We start from the raw sequence: 7,500 nt of genomic DNA, 5'->3' as shown, positions 1-7,500 counted from the left end.
TTTTCTATCTAATTCTGGTCTTGTTTTAGGATAACTGTAGACCTGATAGTATTCCAATAAAGACAAGCGTGTCTTTGTGCGTGTGCATTTTGCATAACTATGTGTGTGTCTATGTGAGTGTGGGTATCTATGTGTGTGTGTGTGTTTGTGTGTGTGTGTGTGTGTATGTGCGCGTTTTTTATTTGCGTGTGTATGAATGTGTTTGTGTATGTATGCGTTTATGAATATTCACAGCTACTGATATCATTACGTTGAATTTAGGGATTAGCTTGATAAGAGTTTATTCGTGATCTAAATATTTCGATTCTGAACTCGATGGACTTTCGCTTTCGTGGCCTTGCGCTCTAAGCCATTTCGCTTCCCGACTCGCCCTGCAAAGCCTGCCGCGCTTTTTGTTTCTCTCTCTCTTCGCTTTTCCCTTCGATGTGGCATCGTCTCTCGTTTGGACAGCTTTATTTACGTAGTCATTCAGTTAATATATATATATATATATATATATATATATATATATATATATATATATATATATATTCAGTTATTGTTATTATTGTTATTATTGTTGTTATTATTATTATTATTATTATTATTATTATTATTATTATTATTATTATTATTATATATACATATGTATATCTACCTAGCCATTGGGTGGGCAAACCAGCCCAAGTCAGTGCTGGCCCTAAGCCCGGATAAATAGAAAGAATGATTTCCTAAAAAAGAAAAAAAAAATAGGTTACACCGGCACTCTCCGTGGAAAGGAACTGGGGACCCCACCACGTACTCACTCCAAGAGCATCACAACATGAAAACTACAATTAAGTATCATGCTGGGACCACGGCGGCTCAAACATGAACCTACCGTAAAAGAAAAAAAAAAAAAAAAAAAAAAAAAAAAAAAATATATATATATATATAACATATATATATATGTATATATATATATGTATGTATGTATAATTGTGCGCGCGCGGGCGTGTGTGTGTGTGTGTGTGTGTGTGTGTGTGTGTGTGTGTGTGTGTGTGTGTGTGTGTGTGTGTGTGTGTGTGTGTGTGTGTGTGTGTGTGTGTGTGTGTGTGTGTTCCCGATTTTCGACTCTCACATTATTACAGATATGTCGATGACACATTTCTTTGGTTTAAAACACAGCTACAGGTTCAGAAAATCCTGAACTTTCTTTCTTAGATGCCAGTAGAAGCAGAAATAACAAAACATTTCCAGCTGCATCATACAAGAAGCCTACGTACACAGGGCTCACCACGAAGTTGGTTTCTTTCATTCCCATTAAGTACAAAGCTAATTTGATGAATACTCTTATCAATAGAGCATACAAAATATCAAAGCCATATCTAATATTCACAAAGGAAATAGATCTTATTACTGACACCCTAAGAAGGAATGGTTTTCCATTGTATGTTAGTCAGAGGACCACCAGACAAGCCTTAAATATTATCTTGGTAAATATAGACCCAGTACAACTTGCCGCTAAAAATATAATTTACGTAAACATTTCATACATAGGCCCCACGAGTTATATTATTAAAAGAAAATTGGTAAACCTCATAAACATGCACTATTCAACTTCGAGGTCAAGGACAAAATTCCCATAAATTTACGTGCAGCAACTGCAACGCTGCTTACACTGGAAAGACTTCCAGGAATCTTTTCATTCGTGCAGATGAACATAAGGAACAGGAAGACCACTAGGGAAACTCGTGAATAACCCAGTGTGTGAAAATAACCGTAATTTATCAAGACATGATTTCAAAGTAATAGCTTCATCACCCCTTGCTTCTAACCGCGAAACTCAATGAATATTTAAGATTGTTCAGCCCGTAAATACAATAGTTAACCCTGCCAGTGATACTTCCACATTTTCTATACATTACGATTATTTCAATATTACCAAATATACACCAACAATTACTGACAGGTGCATTTTCTGTAGTTTGTATTTAGATTGTATATGTATTACTTCTATCTATAACGTTTGTATGACTTAATCAATTTTAATGTATTATGATGTTTTTAAACCTTCATAGTTTTATGTTGTGTTGATTTTTCAGCTAACCTTTGATAATGGGGTACAAACTTTTCACCCGAAACGTTTAGAGAAAATAAAGATGTTGCCGAGAAGCCTGGTGTATCTGTTCCTTATAAATGTGTGTGTGTGTGTGTGTGTGTGTGTGTGTGTGTGTTTGGGGTGTGTGTGTGGGGTGTGTGTGTTGCAACACACACACCAACAAAACAACACCACCCCACACCACACTCCACACCACACACAACACACAACACACAAAAAAAAACAAAAAAAACACACACACCCACCCCCACCAACCATTTTTTTATAATATATATATAAAATTATATATATATATATAATTATATATTTTATTTTTTAAATAATTTTAAATTTGGTTGGGTGTTCTCTGTGGTATGTTCGGCCCAAGTCATGAAAGTGTGTGTGGTGCATTTTAATTTATATTTATTATTTTTTAATTTATATATATATAAAATATAAAATTTGTGTTGTTAGTGTGTGTTGTGTTTGTTGTTTTGTGTCTTTTTTTAAATGAAAATGTTGTTTTTGTGTGTTGTGTGTTTGTTTGGTGTATATTAATTTTAATTATTTTATATTTATTATTATGAAATTAGTATAGTAATAAATAAAATATAATTATTATAATTAATTTTAAATGATTACATTTTATGAATGTAATGATTTGAATTAAATAAAAATTAAAAAAAATTTTAAGATATTTTATATTTGCTTTAGCAAAAAAGGGAGAAAGTTTTTTTGGGTTTGAACAAGAAGCAAACCTAATTCCCAAAAAAAAACAAACGACACCTTTCGACAGTGAAATGGGAAAAAAGGAAGCCCACAGAAAATTTGATAGGTTTTCCGAAACAAATGACATAAGATTCTTGCTGGCAGCTTTAGGGAAATCGTACTAAAATTAATATTATTATATAATTTTTTGATGTATTAATTCTAAAAAAGGGTTTGTTCGAAATTTTTTGAGAAGTTTCATTTTATATTATATTGATTATTATTTTTATTTTATTATTATATTTTTATTATTATTATATATATTATTATATTTATATAATATTTTTGTTTTATTATATATACTATTTATTATATATATAAAAATATTTATTTGTATTATTATATAATATAAATATATTATTTTTATTATTTTATTATTATCTATTTATATATATCAATTTATTAAATAATTAGAATATATATTTATATATATTTATTATTATAACATATGTTTTGTGGTGTTTATTATTTTTAATATAATAATATAATAATAATAATAATACTATATTAAAATGATAATAATACATAATTGGGGTGGGGGGGGGGTTTGTGTGTTAGTGTTTGTGGTTTGTTTGTGTTTGTTTGGTTGTGTGTTTTCTTTTGTTTGTAATATATATAATATATATAATATAATATAATATATATATAATAATAATAATAAAAATAAAATAAAATAAAAATATAATAAAATATATATAATATAATAATAATATAATTATAATAATATAAATTATGATGATATGATGATTGATGATGATGATATGTGATGATTGATGATGATTGATGATGTTTTAGTGATAATCTTTAGTATTCATTTAAATTTAATCGTGAATTTTTTTAAGGAATCTTACAAAGTAAAAAAAAAAAAAAAAAAAAAAAATGCTGATTACATTACATTTATGGGTACTGAATTCGGTTCTCTAGTGCAACTCCTTAATAGTTCTGGGAGTCTCTTTGGTTGAGGTGGGCTTCATCTTTTTTGTTTTCGCGTCGTGTAACATTTAATAATATTTGGGGATAATAAAATGATTTTGTGCGATGTTTAATGCCAGTGGTATGTTGTCCCTTTCGCTGTTAGCAAGCTACAAGTAATCAGTACTGAAAATAACGGGTTGGTATAATGTTGGCGTATATGTACCGTAAAGTAACTATGACTGTGAGTAGTATTGTAGTATGTACATCATCCTGAAATATCGTTAGTATTTGTATCTTATTGATAGCCCTTTCTAAACCATTATAAAGGGAGCTTGTTTTAACCTGCAAAAGGATAATTTTCAGTGGAATAATCGGGGATTAAATGCAAAATGGAGGAACTGAACATCTGATGCTTCACGTACCATAAAGTGACGATTTCCATCAAATTTTTATTTTATACTTATCGGGACTCCCAAAAGATACTGTTGGACCTATTAATCTTAGGACACAAGGAAGAACATAATCATTCCTATCCCAAACTGACAAGGTTCCCTTACATGTTAAGCCCACTTTCCTCCCCGGGCTGATCTGCAGCTGACTGAGAAAATTGGAAAATTCAGGTGATTGGATGCTATAAAAATAATTCGTGCTAAACGAAATATCAATATGAGTTTGAAAACTGAGATCGACGACAGTTCCATTGTGAGGATCGGGGACTGCTATACAGCGACCCCATACAAAGCTTCCTTATAATGGGAAAATTTAGAGTTGATGAAAACGGGCTTCTTTCCCATGGAAGATCAGCGGGAAGGGTCCCACGAGGGAGTCTTAAGTGTCACCCTGTTGCATTATTTAATGACACAGTAAAGTTATTCTAAGCGCCTTGTTGCAGTTTCCCAGCTTTGAAAACCCGGAAAAATCAAAAATGAAAAAAACGTTTTCCCGATCTTTCCACCCGATGAAACGTCAAGACACTTAATATACAATTATGTATTATAGATATATATATAATATAATATATATTATACTATATAAAATATATATATTGTTATATATATTTTACCACAACATATATACATAATTTTATATTATATATATAATATATATAATATATATAATAAAATATTATATTTTATTTTATATACCTATATACATACATATATATATATATATAATAATAAAATATAATATATATATATAATATATATTTATATAATATACATCTATATATCTATAATCTATATATCTATCTACTTTATATCTATATTATCTACTATCTATTATCTACACTATATTTTATCTATCTATCATATCTATATATATATCATATTTATATATATCTATCTACTATCGTATATATATTAATTACTATTTTTATATTCCTATATATATTATATATATAATTATATATTATATTATAAAATATATAATAATTTTATGTTGTGTATTTTATAAAATAAAATTTTATATATTATATATAATATATATATTTTAAATATATATTTCACGGGGGGAAAAGTATCGAAATGTTCTGTCACGTTCTGATATATTCAATGCTTTTCGAAAGCGGGATGCTGCAACACTGATAATATCACCATATCGCAACCTGAACATGACTGATTATTTAAAATTATTCCGCGCCCAACGCTAAAATCATAGCGGCGAATACACTGTGGATATTAAAATATTAAAATGTTTAAAAAAAAAATTGTCAATAAAATAGTCTTATTAATAAAAAAACACATAAGTAATATTTAACAATAAAGCATAAATATGCTTAAAATATTAATATATATATATATATATATTAATTTTATATAATATATATATATGTTTATATACATATAAAAAACGACCCACTGATTGAAACTTTTATGCGAAAGGGATGACGTATGAACCAAAATAATATTCTTAATCAAACATGTACTCCCGAATTTCATCATAAAAAATAAAAAAATTCGCTTAAAGAACATTTTTTTGTTTACCGAGTACTCATGGTTTTCCCTAGTTATTTTTTCCACTATCAAAATAATAAGAATGATTTGGGTGGAAGATGAGGGGCCCTTCTTTTTATTTTTTCCCTTTCGACGGGAATGGTGACAATAATTAATTAATAAAAAGAATAATGATATAATAAACATGATAAAAAAAATTGATAAAAACAACGATATGATATATATACACACACCCGCACAACAAAAACCCAAATATATATATATATTATATTTTCTATATTATATATATATAAAATTATATATATATATATATATATAAAATATATATTGCTCACTCAGCCCGATCTCAGGGCAGAGAAAACAACATTTCACCTGAGAATCAAACGCATGCCGCAGGGAAAGTCGCCCCGGGCACGTGGTAGGGCGCCGAACCGCGGTTGATTAAGGAAGGCATCCAGTCAGGCAAGGCGGGGCCCGCAATAACCTTTGAAAAGGTTTGAGAGAGGGATTTCCTGCAGTGAAATATTGGATGTTAAAAAGAAAAAAGAAAAAAAAAGAACGAAAGAAAAGAAGAAGAAAAAAAAATATATATGTGTGTTGGGAGCAAGATATATATATTTTTGCATGTTATAATATATATATATATATATAAATTATATATTATATATATTATATTATATACATTTTTTTTTTTTTTTCATGTTTGAGCCGCCGTGGTCACAGCTGATATTAATTGTAGTTTAATATTGTGATGATATGGAGTGAGTACTGTAGGGTCCCAGTTCCTTTCCCCGGAGTCGGTTTACCTTTAGGTAATCATTCTCTCTTTTTTATCTGGGCTTAGAACGCACTGACTTGGGCTAGCTTGGCCACCTGGCTAGGTAGGCAACGAAGGAAGTTCCTTGCCCAAGGGAACAAACGCGCGGCCGGTGACTCGAACCCCAGAACTCAGATTGCCGTTTGTGCCAGACTTGAGTCCCATGCTCTAACCACTCGGCACCGCGCCTTTATATATATATATATATATTATATTATATATATATATATATATATATTTTATATATATATATATTAGGGGTGTGTGTGTATATATGTATTTATGAATATTATATATATATATTATATTATATATATATATATAGTATAAAATATATACTATATATATTATGTATATATGTTGTGTTGTGTGTGTGTGTGTGTGTGGTGTGTGTGTGGTGTGTGTGTTTTGTGTGTGAGTTTTGGTGTGTGTGTGTGTGTGTGTGTGTTGTGTGTGTGTGTGTGTGTGTGTGGGTGTGTGTGTGGTGTGTGGTGTGTGTGTGTGTGGTGTGTGTGTGTGTGTGTGTGTGTGTGCATATAATATATTATATTAAAATTATTTATTATATAAAATATATATATATACATATATGTATGTATGTGTTTGTGTGTGTGTGTGTGTTGGGTTTGTTTTTTTTTTTTTTTTTTTTTTGTGTTTAAATTTTGTGTGTGTTGTTGTGTGTGTTGTGTGTGTTGTGTGGTGTGTGTTGTGGGGTGTTTTGGGGTGGTGTGTGTGTGTGTGTGGTGTGTTTAAGTATATTTATATATATTTATATATATATATATATATAATATATAATATAATATAATATATTATATATATATATTGTTATTTTTTTTTATATATATTTTTTAATAGTATAATAATATATATATATATTATATACTATATATATATAAATATATTTAAAATTTATATATAAAAATAATATATATATATGTATAAAGTTTTTTTTCAAATGAAACCAAAAAACTGTCCCAGTGAAA

This window comes from Penaeus monodon, chromosome 1 (assembly GCF_015228065.2).
Source record: "Penaeus monodon isolate SGIC_2016 chromosome 1, NSTDA_Pmon_1, whole genome shotgun sequence".
Classification (NCBI taxonomy): Eukaryota; Metazoa; Arthropoda; class Malacostraca; order Decapoda; family Penaeidae; genus Penaeus; species Penaeus monodon.
Note: the sequence above shows the minus strand (reverse complement) of the source record.